This window comes from Watersipora subatra, chromosome 7 (genome assembly GCF_963576615.1).
Source record: "Watersipora subatra chromosome 7, tzWatSuba1.1, whole genome shotgun sequence".
Taxonomy (NCBI): domain Eukaryota; kingdom Metazoa; phylum Bryozoa; class Gymnolaemata; order Cheilostomatida; family Watersiporidae; genus Watersipora; species Watersipora subatra.
Genome location: NC_088714.1, coordinates 35,097,532 through 35,112,673, shown reverse-complemented (window position 1 = coordinate 35,112,673; position 15,142 = coordinate 35,097,532).

Here is a 15,142-nt window from a genome sequence, read left to right as displayed (position 1 = left end):
GTTCACAGATATAAGCGTTTGAAGGGGATCATTTTTTTAAACGCTCAGATTTAAGCGGGCACGGAATTCGTGACGTATATGAAAGAGTCCATGGGCGATACATATATTATCTCTTTAGCCAATCATCAGCACAAAATTCCTATATTGGTCATAATAAATGTTATCGCTAATCAAACGTGTTGTCTGTGATATCGAAGATTCTTGTCGTTAGCGAGTTTACTGAATTACTAGAGCGTGCATCGTCATCGTTATTTAATTTACTGAATTACTGCATCGACATGTTTTATTGATGAACAACAGAATTGTAACAAGGCTTCCAGTGAAAGTGACCCGGCGTTTTCTGAGCATCAGGTGGTTAAAGATTGCAGCAGGCAGCTTATGATTAGAGTTCACAGGTGTCAGCAGTGTTATGCTGCAGAGGAAGAGAGGAGAATTGAGGTAAATCTATCTTTAACTTTGAGTCTCCGATTGATATACTAAACTAAAGGTAATAATTTTAGTACTCAAAATACATTTACTAATTGATAAAATTATAACTTTTTGCTATCACCAATCATCGTTTCATAATTTTTTTATCGTTTCACCCAGCTATAATATCTGCTTCAAATTTTCTTTGGCAGTTTTAGCTAGTAAATTAGATTTATGATTACAATTTATGTTCACTTCTGACTTGTAGAAATTGAGTAAAATAGATTGATCAATACTCATCGTTAATTCCCAGAAACAAAGCTTTGAATTGTTGTCTTGGTATACTTTTGCTTTTATACGTATATGCTTTTGTTAAAGGTTGACTTGCAACAAAATTCACATTACAGTTATTTGGTATCAAAAGATTCACCACGTCTTACTCTGCTGTGCTGTAGGTGCAAAATATGTGGAAATGTGATTACAAGCTCTTAAAAGCTCTAAAACGAACAGTTAATCACAGCCATCACAAAAGTGCGGTAGATTAGAATCCCGTTCCAGAATGGCTCAAATGGGACTTGGCTGAACAAGATAGCTTCTGTTTACACTTTCATGCAACCTCATTCGTCGAAATAATTTCACAAACACTTCTCACATTCAATAAAACCATGTCTATTGTCCTTACGCCTCTATTTCATCATCATTGTAATGCTGTCATTTTGAACACACATCTCAAAACCCAACGTAAAAATTCGTTTAATTTTTTAACCTTAGCTCGAAGAAGTCATCCTCATCCTCTGATAGACATGACGAGTTTATTGGTCACATGTGATAGTCAAAAAATGCTGCAGGTATTTTCCGTGCTGTTTGGCAAGAAATATGGGTCACATGATCAGATTACGATTAAGCCAAGCCGAAACAAAACTGTAAAGTAGCAAGCATCTATATTTGATATGGGCTTTTTGGTAAAATCCAAGTGTTTGTCATAAACTAGTGCTACGAGAAGTTTTTTATTGGCCTCTCATTTCACGTGATAACAAATTGCCTAAATTTATAACAACCAAATGCTTGAGTACGTCAGAGAAATAAATTGATTCCAACCTACCTATTAACTGTTCGTTTTTGAGCTTTTAAGAGGTTGTAATCACATTTCCACATATTTTGCACTTACAATACAGCAGAGTAGGACGTGGTGAGTCTTTTGATACCAAATAACTGTAATGTGGATTTTGTTGCAAGTAAACCTTTAAAGAATAGAGAAAGCATAATATTATTATGCTTAATTATTTATCTTGAGGTGTTGACTGATGTTCTAAAAAAAGAATCAAGGAGATTGACCAACCAGAAGCTGAGATATAGCCAGCCAAACACAGGTCTACCAAAAAACAAGTGTTTTGGTAATCATCAATATATGACGTATGAAATCGACTGGTGTGCCATTGGTCAATTAAGCCAACTAATGCGCTCTCCTATAACAATCACGGCGTTTTAATTGGTTTAATCCCTGGAAGTATAGAACAATCAAATTGGGCCTAACAATCATTGCTATGACAATTCCGAACCAGTCCCTCTGACGTGTAGATTAGTTTTAGCTTAAAATAATTACACGCATCTATTATTTCGCAACATTCCGCTATCTTGCTAGTTCAGCTCAGTTTTGTTGTTCTCCTACTTAGCTTCCCTATTCAGACTCATCTTTAGCGTTGTTCAGATTTGTTTAACTATAGCTGATAAATGGAATCAATTAAATCAATCATCAATCTCGGTTATCATTTGGAATTTTCTACAAATTATATTAGTTACATCATTTATTCTATACGCTATATATATATTCCATTCTGCTATATAGCTAGTCTGTAGATTATTTACTATCGCGAGAAGCGTTTCACATCTCGTAGCCAAAACAATCATACGTAACGGCCGTAAGGGTGCGCAACTCCGGCACATGAACATTAAGTCGATTTCATACGTCACAGTTCTCGGGATTTTCGAAGGGTTTTCCTCTGATTCTTTATTAGGTAGACCTGTGTTTGGCTGGCTATATCTCAGCTTCTAGTGGGTCAATCTCCTTGATTCTTTTTTTAGAACATCAGTCGACACCTCAAGATAACTAATAAAGCATAATAATATTATGCTTTCTTTATTCTTTAAACATTTGTTCACTTTGTAATTTTAAACTTTCAATTTATCCAACTCTCAAATTGAAAGCTTACAGTAGATACATGTTAGAACGACATATCTATGAATGACACATATTTATTACATTTGTTTTATTGATTGTAGGATGTTTAGGTGGCGTCACCAGTGGAGAAGTTGTGTCAGTGTGAAAACTGCCATACTTGGGAAAGAGAGACATGAATGTGTGCTGAACAGAAATTATTATATGTTTTGTTTGAGTTTACTGCAGTAAAGTAATATGTCCTATTATATGGGCTAAAAATATGTGAGTGGCCACAACTTTGATGGATAGTTTCAATAAAAACTTGAGATGAAAGTTTTTTGACTTGTAAAAATTATATAATAAAATGATATTGTTGAAAATATTGCAAAACATACGCAGAACATATTGAATACATCATCGCCCCATTGCCACCTGTGCTGAGATCTTGTCTGATAGATTGAATTATGAACTGCGATCTTAGCTGTAGTGACAGGTACTTTTGCATAGCTCGACTCAATTCTACCAGACTAAATATTAAGAACTACTCAACAAATTATATGCTCTACTCTACTAAGTAAAAACAGATAAGTCCAAGCCAAAAACCGCCAACCAGGTGCAAAAATGGCTTTTTTTAATCATTTGCCAGATTTAGTGGGTTGATTTATTTCAAAGAAATTAACATTGTTTTGCATTCACTATATTGGTCAACTCAAAAACCATTTGTATTGCACTTGTCAATTTGATCATTTAATCAAATGTAGCTAGTAAAATTTTTCTGAAAATTGATACTAACTAGAAATTCCCCTGACATACAGCCCACGACCAAAGTGATATTGAAAAAATAAAGGGTACTGATGGTTGAGAAATGCATTATTAGCAGTCAAATGGCACTGCAGTGCAATAGGATAACTGCAATGGTAGCTGTAATGTACTGGGTGTGGGTGTTATTATGTACAACAAACAGCAATAATGAAAGAAAAAGTTTATTTGTTTACATCTCTCCCCTGCAATAGAAGAAATGCAATATTAGAAGTAAAATGCACTGATATTATTATAATAACCAATATTATTAATATAGTAATACAGTAATAATAGAAAACCAATGCACAATTTGGTTTACATTTCAAAACGTCATCGCCTAACAATATCAAGAAGTTGGGATATTTATATAGATTTTTAGAAAATCTATTTAACAAAACTATTTAGAAAAAATAATAACAGTCACATATTTCCCATCATCGATGTTGTTAGTGTGACTTATAACACTTCAATAGTCATCCAAACTTATAATTAAATATTGTAATAATCTCATAAGAATCGTTAGAAAAAAATATCATTTCCTTTACTTTCACTGCTTTGGACATCAGTTAGAATACCAAGGTACTCAAAAGTGTCCAAAATGTCAGTTACTTTGAAATCGGCAAAAAAGAAACGATTATATTTCAGTACTTCTACGTTAATTACAGAAACCTTCGGCAATTCGACAATGCTATAGACTGGTGAAATGTGCACGTGATTTTCTCGTGAAATGCGCACGACTTAATGGTTGTATTCTCTGTCGCTCGGCGTTTCGTTTGCCGGTCTTAATTTTGATAAAAATAAGTCTTGGGAAGTTTTAATAACGATTTTCGGCCCAATTAATTTGTCTATTTGTGTATAATCCGATCAGATGGGTAAGTTTTAAGATATTGTCGACAATTTACAAAGACTTGGTAACATATTTAAATAGGTTTTTATGTGTTTTGTATCGTTATTATACTTAAACGACTCTACACAAAATGGTTAAATTTGTTAATGAGATTTCGGTACAAGGGTTTGCGACGTTGATGAATAATTTTCATGAGTCGTGTGCACATGCATTTATCATAAAACTCTCAAACATTCGCTCCGCTCGTGTTTGGTTGTGGGATGACTAGATAACGTTGCCTATACAGACTAGGAATGCAGTTGGTTTCACCATATATTTGAACATAGTCTTTTCAAAGTACTATGTTCAGTGCTACTGCGCATGTGGGCCTCATTATGCCTTAACGAGTAGGAACTAAGCTTTCATTTATTTTGTTTCGCTCAATCAATATTATAACTATATCTTCATTTTTGCTTAATGTTATATTTCCACTGTTAATGAAATAAAATACACACAAAGATGTGGCATGATTATTTTATCTAGTAACTGCTTTCCAGTGTGGGTAGCTACTGAAAACTTTGCTAATACAAAGGCTGCGATAAAATAATTCAACTTGACGACCTAATTATCGTAGACTGGCGGAATCGTAGTCGGTACTCAGATGTTTACATAGCATTTAGAGGAAAATAATATGAAAAAGCTTCAATTACCTTTATTTGAAGCATTTCAGATATTTATAATTATGTATCTGTAGCAAGATTAAAAATTTGATTCTAGCAATCAGCAATTACAAAATAAAATTGCAGCATGGCAAATATTATTTTGGCGGTCCTACGAGGCTCTCTTGCCATATATTATATGCCAAGAGAGCCTCGTAAGACTAGACTTTTATCGCAATAGCCGATGTGAATACGAGAGATAGGGACAGGCTGTTTCACTACAGAGACAGACTGACTGTTTCACATCATTTTGGGCAAGTCTGAGCACATCTTTTTTTCTGAGCATTTCTACCACGATCAACTTTCGCCGATTTTAATCTTCAAATATCTTGACAATGAAATCCCCTAAAGCAACTAACAGCTTCAAATGATGGAAAAACATCCTTATGGATTATTAAAATCAACTAAATTTTGACGTAATCACATATTTAATTAGTTGAATAAGGTTACCAAAATTTTGTTGTCAAGTTTTCTTCATAATTTTCAGTCAATATTATCACATTTCATTTTTAATGAAGCTTGTTGCACTGTAAAAAATTAATTGGCTGTTTTAAGATAAAATTTAGTTTTGATTTGTCTTCTTTGGTTTACTACAAGCTCAAGAGTACATTTACAGGATGTTGACTTAAAAATTTTTGATGCCTCAACAATACTGCATATATTTTCGTACGTAACCAAAAGGTCAACGTAGCCAACTTCATTATATTAAGTTGACTAAAAAGTAGTCATTTACATTTGAACAGCAGTTTCTCATCTTTGAAATGTAACTTTGTTACAACAAAATATTAGGAAAATAGTTTCCCAGCAATCTTGGCAGGTACAGTAAATTTAGTGTTGTAAGCATTGAACTACTACAGGACTCTATGACAAAGCAACTATGTGTGTTTTGCTCAGTATATAAAGTTTTTTATGTGATTACTATTTGCTAGTCACCGACAAGTTCCTGTGCAGGTAACAAATGTAAAACATGAACTGGCTATTCTTGCTCACTTTGAACAACAAAACATAAATTATTGTAATATATGTAGAATGCTCAGTTATTTTTTCAGTCGTACTTCCTTTAGGAAGAAATATACCACATTTTTTGTTTGAAAAGAATCTTGAATTAAATATTACCATGGTATCAACACGTTGGTTTAATAGTTGCGATTATCTATTGAAGGATAGTGTTGGTGATGCTTGAGAGTGTGGCAGGCACAGGACATAAATATGTGAAGATACGACCGAAGTTAGCGGATAAAATGGAGCGCGTCCTTTTTGATCCTCTGGGTGAGTGTGAGGTGTCACGTCTGAAGGAATATCATTATGCAATGGTTAGATATGTAGATGTGACAACAGTTGGTTTTTCCAGATATTGACAAGGCCAGCTCTGTCACCTGTTTTTTTTTCCATTTACAGTATTAAATTCAACTGTTGTGAAGGAAAATATGGCAAATGTAATACTCTTGTGAATTTGTAAGGTGTATCTGCTGTCTATGACTTGCGAGCCTCTGCACGGGACAACTTTATTATAGTCAGAAGTAATTACCTCGTGTAACTATTCAGTCAGCTCGTACCCTTGCATGTTAGCAGTCGCCCAGGTCAATGAAATACAAAAGTTATGTAGTTATGTATTTGGATAAATAAAAGAACCGTTTTAGGCATTGCCCTATTATGGCATCATTTTCTATTGTTAGAACGTTTTAAAGACTAAGTTTATAGCCTAGTATTCATTATAAAACAAATCTTATCATAAAATATTGCTATGGTTACGTTACCATTTTACCTAGTTTTTTGTATGAGCAACGTTGAGGATATTTACCAATTCAAGCAATATTACAGTACTATTGCAGCACGATTACAGCACTACTGCAGCACTATTACAGCACTACTGCAGCATTATTACAGCACGATTACAGGAGTATTGCAGCACTATTGCAGCACTATTACAGGACTATTGCAGCATTATTGCAGCACTATTACATGACTATTGCAGCACTATTACAGCACTACTGCAGCACTATTGCAGCATTATTACAGCACGATTACAGGACTATTGCAGCACTATTGCAGCATTATTACAGCACGATTACAGGACTATTGCAGCACTATTACAGGATTATTGCAGCACGATTACAGCACTACTGCAGCACTATTACAGCACTATTGCAGCACTATTACAGCACTATTGCAGCATTATTGCAGCACTATTACAGGACTATTACAGCACTATTGCAGCATTATTGCAGCACTATTGCAGCATTATTGCAGGACTATTGCAGCATTATTGCAGCACTATTACAGGACTATTGCAGCACTATTACAGCACTATTGCAGCACTATTACAGGACTATTGCAGCACTATTACAGGACTATTGCAGCACTATTACAGCACTATTGCAGCAGCGTGAAAGCTTGCTGCATTTAATATTAGCAACATTTTTGTTTAGTTTTTATCAACCTTATTTCTTTTTTTTTAAATATGTAAAATTCCCTTTTCGCCTGCACTAGAAATATGAAAGCATCCGAATTTATCCTTCTACATGTATATATATTTAAGAAGTATAGCGTAGTCATCAATTAAAATGCATGGTTGTCAATGTTTGAACAAACTCCTGCGAAAATATCAAGATGTATATATATATATATATATATATATACAGTCAAATCAAAAGCATGATTGGCTTGTTTCAAATTAAATGCTCCTAATGTAAAGTTTAAAATTTTTTATCAGAAAGTATAAAGATTTTTCTATCACTTGAGATTTGTTTGTTGTTTTATGTGATGTGACTGCCAGGACGTTTTCAGATTAAAATTGGCAAAACTTGATCGCTGTTGAAATGCTCCGAAGAAAAGACATATTTTTCTTTTGAGCGTTTTAACCCCGTTTTAACCAAGATCAATTTTGCCGATTTTTCTTGAAGTTTATGCGAAGGTTACCTCGCTTTTCCTAGCCTTCGTAGAACCATCGCTAAGCGAACTATTAAAAGTTGGGGTTTATCTCTATGGCTTGAAATAAAGTGATCTTCTAAAGCGATAACAACCGTCTCGGTAGCCGTTGGGCAAAAACTGTTCGAGTTAACGAAGTTGAGGTCGAGTTATCTGAAGCAATTTATCATTGCGTGGGAATGGACCAGACAAAACTGTTCGAGTTAACCATGTGTTCGAGCTATCCGAGGGCGAGTTTTTCCATGTTTGACTATATATATATATATACAGTGTCTATATAAATATATATATATAGTGTCTATATATATATATATATATATATATATATATATAGACACTGTATATATATAGACACTGTATATATATAGACACTGTATATATATAGACACTGTATATATATAGACACTGTATATATATAGACACTGTATATATATAGACACTGTATATATATAGACACTGTATATATATAGACACTGTATATATATAGACACTGTATATATATAGACACTGTATATATATAGACACTGTATATATATAGACACTGTATATATATAGACACTGTATATATATAGACACTGTATATATATATATATATATATAGACACTGTATATATATATAGACACTGTATATATACATGTATATAGACACTGTATATATATATAGACACTGTATATATATAAATACATGTATATTACTTAAAGGTTGCCTTGCAACAAAATTCACACTACAGTTATTTAGTATCAAAAGATTCACCATGTCTTACTCTGTTGTGTTGTAGGTGCCAAATATGTGGAAATGTGATTACAAGCTCTTAAAAACTCAAAAACGAAAAGCCGCTTCAGATTGGAATCTCTTTATTTCTCTGACGGAGTCATGAAATTTATTTATTGTCTTGTCACGTGATGTTCTCACGTGAATTGAAAGGCTAATAAAAAGCTCAATATAAAACTTATCGTAGCACTAGTTTATGACAAACACTTCGGGTTTTACCGAAGACCCCGTATCAAATATACATTGTAGATGCTCGCTACTTTACAGTTTTGTTTCGGTTTGGTCTAATCGGCAAGTCGTAATCTGATCATGTGACCCAATACTTCGCAAATAATTTCTGCAGCACTTTTCGTTCATCAAAAGTGACCAACAGGCTCATCATGATTATCAGACAATGATATGTACTCCTTCAAGCTAAGCCTAACAAATTAAACGAATTTTTACGGTAAGTTACAAGATATCAGTGTTAAAAGTGACAGCATTACAATGACGATAAAACAGACGCGTAAGAACAATAGACACGGTTTTATTGAATGCGTGAAGTATATTTGTAAAAATATTTAGACGAATAAGGTTGCATGAAAGTGTAAACAGAAACCATCTACCACAGCTACGTCACATTTGAGCCGTTTTGAAAAAAGCATCCAAACTACGGCGGTCTCGTGTGGCTGCGATTAACTGTTCGTTTTTGAGCTTTTAAGAGCTTGTAATCACATTTCCACATATTTTGCACCTACAACACAACAGAGTAAGACATGGTGAATCTTTTGATACTAAATAACTGTAATGTGAATTTTGTTGCAAGTCAACCTTTAATTGGCAATAATAAAGATAGGCAAAGCTGGATAGGTTTGGGCATAAATCTAAGCACGAATTGACTGTTACAGTGTGAAGTCGATACATCTAAGCATGAATTCACTGTTGCAGTGTAAAGTCGATAAATCTAAGCATGAATTAATTGTTACAGGGTGAAGTCATAAATCTAAGCATGAATTGACTGTTACAGTATGAAGTCATAAAAAAATTTTTGTCACATCTTCATGAAAAACAGGCCAAAAAAAGCAAGCCAAAATTCGGTTTGAGGTGACAATTTTATAAGATAACGATATTCACATGTCACTGTCTTTTAGTAGAAAAAGCAATTTTTAGAAGAAAATGTGTTAACATTTCATTTGCAGCTCTACTGTTGTAATGACATAGTGACGGCTGATATAAACAAACTATCTATATAGGAGCTAAGATACATTGCTGATCTTATGCGCTGTTGTCTACAAAACACAGCCTTGCGACGTTTCAGTATGAAAAGGATGAAGGATATTAGGCTCTTTTAAACATACATGTAGGATAGATATAAGTCATGCAAATTCCTATGTTATTTGAAAGGTGATAGGTAAATATTTACAGATCGCAGGCACTAGTTGGCATTCATCAATGTTTAGTAAAGTTTAGACATGAGGGGCTATTTTTCAATAATGTAGATAACTGTGTCTAAGAAACATCGAGATATTATATTTTTCATTAAGATGTAAATTGATGGCAAATATTTGAAGAACCTCAACTAGTGTGAAGTCAAGATAGTTTAATTTATTCAGTCTCTACTCTTGAATGCGTAATTGGAGGTGAGTTTATACAGTCAGAGGGGATCATATATAGCAAAATCTCATAAATTCCAGGTGATTTCTACGCTAAATTTGAAATTCGTTTAGTTATTAGTAATTACCAACCTGTCGAGCACATGTTACATACAGTCTATTTTAGGTACACTTGTTTATCGGTATCATTGTACAATATACAGTGTACAGCTTTATATGAGCTGTATACTGTATTGCTTACAATATATAGTGTACAGCTTTATATGAGCTGTATAATATACAATATACAGTACAGACGCTCCCCTATTTAAGTATGTTCGAGTTACGAACAATGGTACATACGAACATGTCTGCGTGTATGTCCGACGCTATTAGTGACGGTATTACCGATGTATTAGTGGTGGAAAGAGGCACTACTCAAAAGCACTACCCAGCATCCACCTTCCTCTGCCCAGTTCGTTGCAGTGCATTAGTGCGTGAACGTGTCTCCAGTGCGCGAAGAACTTGTTTTATTTTTACTGTACGTATTGTAAAGGAATTTGCCGGTCTTTACCTGACACGATCTAGACTAATAAATAAAGAGAAGAAAGTGCGTGTAGTTTCATTCAGCTTTTTATTAGCGAAGGAAATTTCACTAGCCGAGGAGCGTACGGCTATCTACTCTGCTCAACTAAGTGAGCGCTAGAGGTGGAACGAGACAGGTTTTTTAAGTTCGAGACGAGACTCGAGACACTGTCTTGTAAAAATTCGAGACACGAGACAGTAAAATAATGAGCATTTGGTGATGATTTCACTACACAAGTACTAGCTACTTGGTATATATAAAATTAATAAAACTATTATTAGATTGAATTTTCACCTGGTGTAAACGATTTAAATACAACATTTTAATAGTGATATGCATGTAGTTTTTGTAAACAAAAGTGTCACAAACAGCTCTAAAATACCGAAGTTATATATTCTAAGAATTTTGAGCTTGATTGATCATAATTATTATAAACATATTGCTTTGTAAATGTATGTTTTTATCATCTATTGAATAGGTCTTACTTTTTAATGTAATGTGTAATGAAACCGATAGCCGTCGCTCTACAAAGAAATACCGCAACTGAAATAACACACGATAACACTTTCATTCTTATCGTTTCATTAATGTTAAATTTTGTTTGTGTATTAACTGTAGTATGTGAATTATATTTAAATTGTACTCATGAAATTATATTAATTACTGTATACATGCACATGTATATTCTTATATTGAGCGAACAAAACGTCATTGTTAACCGAACACGGACTATGGTCGACACGGCCTTCCGTTCGTTTCTCCGTGTCCGGGCAAGTTTTACCCGCGATTGGTAGTATATACGTAAAGAGGCCCGAATTTTATGAAGGGCAGTTGGTGTTTAGACACGATACGATAAAATACAGATATTTTACCCGCAAAAGTCTTATTGATTAAATTGGATTATCCGGAGAGTAATTAGATACGACCCGGTATCTGTTTTAAGGACACAGAACCGAACTAAAATATAACAGGGCCGAACTAAAATATAACAGGGCCGTTGTCCGGACTACATGATTAGACTCAGTGGCCAACATAATCAATAGCAACAGGTAGTAACGGACCGGGTATAACTTTAAAGGCAGTTGCCCGCAATCCATTACAATATATGGAGTTGTTGCCACCGCAAGAAGCCATGTTTTAACAACCGTGTGCAGGCGCTTTAGTTCTATTTCCTGTCTCGAGTTTGGCAATAGTTAAGTCGAGACGAGACCGATACAAGACGAGACAGGTCGATACTTGAGACGTCTCATTCCACCTCTAGTGAGCGCGCTCCTTTATATACAATAATATCAACCGTTCCGGCAAATGGTAAGAACACCGGCTAACAAGGTGAATAAACAGGACCGCTAGCGCATTGGTATGGCAACAATGTAAGTGACGATAAGTGATAGTGTTATGACGGGATATCAGATATAACAATAGCATAACGATTAATACAACGATATAATAAAAAGGACAACACATACAATAAATAAGAAACCACAGTATTCCACGTCCACCACAGTATTCTCTCCATTTTATTAAATATTTTTTCAGTACAAACCAATACAGGTTACTTATACAAGCCTTAAACATACTTATATAAACCTTCAATATACTTATACATGTATATGCCTTAAACATAAATTATAATACAAAATATAGCACTGAAGCAACTTACGAACGAATTCACCTTACGAACGATCGTTCGGAACGTAACTCGTTCGTAAGTTGGGGAGCGTCTGTATACAGCTCTATATAAGATGTATACTGTACATTATACAATGTACAGATTTTTATGAGCTGTATACTATACAGTGTAGAGCTTTATATGAGATGTACACTGTATACTGTACAATATACAGTGTACAGATCTATATGAGCTGTATACTGTACAATACACAGTGTACAGATCTATATGAGCTGTATACTGTACAATATACAGTGTACAGATCTATATGAGCTGTACACTGTATACTGTACAATATACTATATGCTATACTCATATAGCAGTGTACAGCTCATATAGAGCTGTACAGTATACAGCTCTATATGAGCTGGGCTGTTACAAATTTAGTGGTTTGGTCTTCAGTTTTTTACTACATACATGTATTTAATTTGGCTTTAATTAGAATTTCAGGAAAAATTACAACACTCGGTCTTGAACACAAACTGGATATCCAGCCATTGAAATGCCTGAAGTTTGCCATTTCCATTAATCATAGGTGCTTTTGGGGGATTCAATTTCTAAGTAGAGTTATCTGCGTCAAATTTCATAGGTTTGTGTGGCTCCACGCAAGGAAGGAGCAATCTCGGTAGGCGTGTGTAGTTTCACATAGAGAAGAGACATCCATCTTCATAGGCTTGTGTGATTCCATGGTAGGGAGGAGTTATCTTTGAAGCGTCCAACTACAGCAAACGTCGATTAAAGATTGATTTGAACAAATAGAAATGGTGCAAAGCAAAAAATACCGTTTAACCATAGGTATTTCACTTTCTTGTTCGACCACAGTGGTCTGTATTCACTGCTTAACCAGTCGTTTCTTACTCTGACTCCTCATAATAAAGCCATTCTTTTAATTACTTTCTCAGTTGGGCTGACTTTTCAGTGCACTTCCTTTATTCTATAAGAAATCACTGCTCCAGCTAAATATTGTCTAGTGATACGAAAAAGTTATTAAAACAATCACCTTTGTTCGCTGTGTTGGTTGTTTAAGTGGCTCTCTGTGCAGGAGGTTTCTTTCACACACGCACACGAATCAAGTACAATGCGTAGAGGTTGCAGTTTAACTTTTGACTGGCTCTTCTGTTTCTTTAGTTCTGTAAATGTGACATTTTTAGGTGATTTGTTTCTATAACCTTGTTATCGAATCCTTACATCGATGGAGTATATATTTTAGTGTAGAGAGAATATTACAAGGAAGTTCAAATATTATGAAAGTTAATACATATAACTTTCCAAGTACTATACTTAGAAAGTTATATGGATATATTTCCCAACAAGCGTTTTTAAAATACCATCTGTTTACTGTTGTCCATCTCATCAAAGCTGCACAACATTAGCATATGCTAATGCATCCTTTGAGTTAAACAATCTGGAAAAATTTGGATTTCACAGAAGCTGTGTGTTTTCCTTATTTCGGTTTAAAACCCAATTACATCTGCTCTGTGTGACAAGCAGCTATTAGTCTAATAGTAAATCTAAATTAAATAGACAATCGTAACAAAGAAATAGTCGTTTCATATTCATAATTGTTTAGCAGTTAGTTATAAACCAGCCGAAATTTTGGCCATGGTCATGCAATCATACTAGTGACTGACCAATATATAACCGCTGACAAGCCGATGTGATTTGGTCATGTGCCAGCGAACAATCATTATGACTCAAATGAATTACCTATGAGATTTTAGTAGTGTATACTTTTTTTTATTGGGATGTGGGTGTGTATCTTTTCGGTGTGAGCCTGGTATTGACCTATTATAGAAACAATAGGAATTTATTGTAGAGTGTAAAATACTCATGTTGTTCTATCAAATAATTAAATGTTAATTAAAGTTATTTCTGAGTTTTCTCGCGCAGAATTGATACTAGAGAGGTCTTGTTTGTCTCGAGTGTCTTCTGTACTGTTAGTAGAATGGCTGCAGTTGTCTTGTTTTTATGTTTCAGCTCAAGCCCAAGTGCTATACAGGGAGATGCGAAAAATAAGGACAATACGGAAATAACTAAATTATTTTGTGGGCTCATTGTTTATGGCCTCTCTTTTATTGTCTATATATGTGAATTATCTGTACGGTTTCGTAGAAGTCGCATTAGAAAAGTTTATTTTAGCCTACATATGCTACTGTAGCTGTGAAGTTGTCTTCTCTCAATATAGGAATAGTTGCCTTTATAGACGGTTTTGGAGTGTGCACACAGTAAATTGTTGAAATATAAATCTGTGATGAAGATTCAGTGTCTCTTTTGAAATCTAGAGCTAGTTACCTAGCTATTTACTAACATGCTGTATTCTGTTTTATAGTTTGGATCTCTGTGTTGCATCTACTGTATTTATTGTTTTAATTTCCTCTTCATTGTTCTGAATAGCTTTTTGCTGGTTAAGCAACTACATTTCTGGGCAGTCAGAAATCCTTAGAGGCTCAGCTACCGTTTGATTTCTACTCCCTTGCCATAATATCTTAATTTGTAGAAATATCACTCACGGCAGTTCACTGGAAGCTCAGTTGTCAGTTTAGTAAACCTACAAGCTTTTGACTTTATAGCAACCAATCATTGTGATGAAGCTATTTTGTATCAACTAATCATAGATAAGGTCAAATAACCGCACCAAAAGTGTTACATCATGGTTTAAATGTAAATAATTTTTCAAAACCACTGCCCTGCAACTAAAATATCC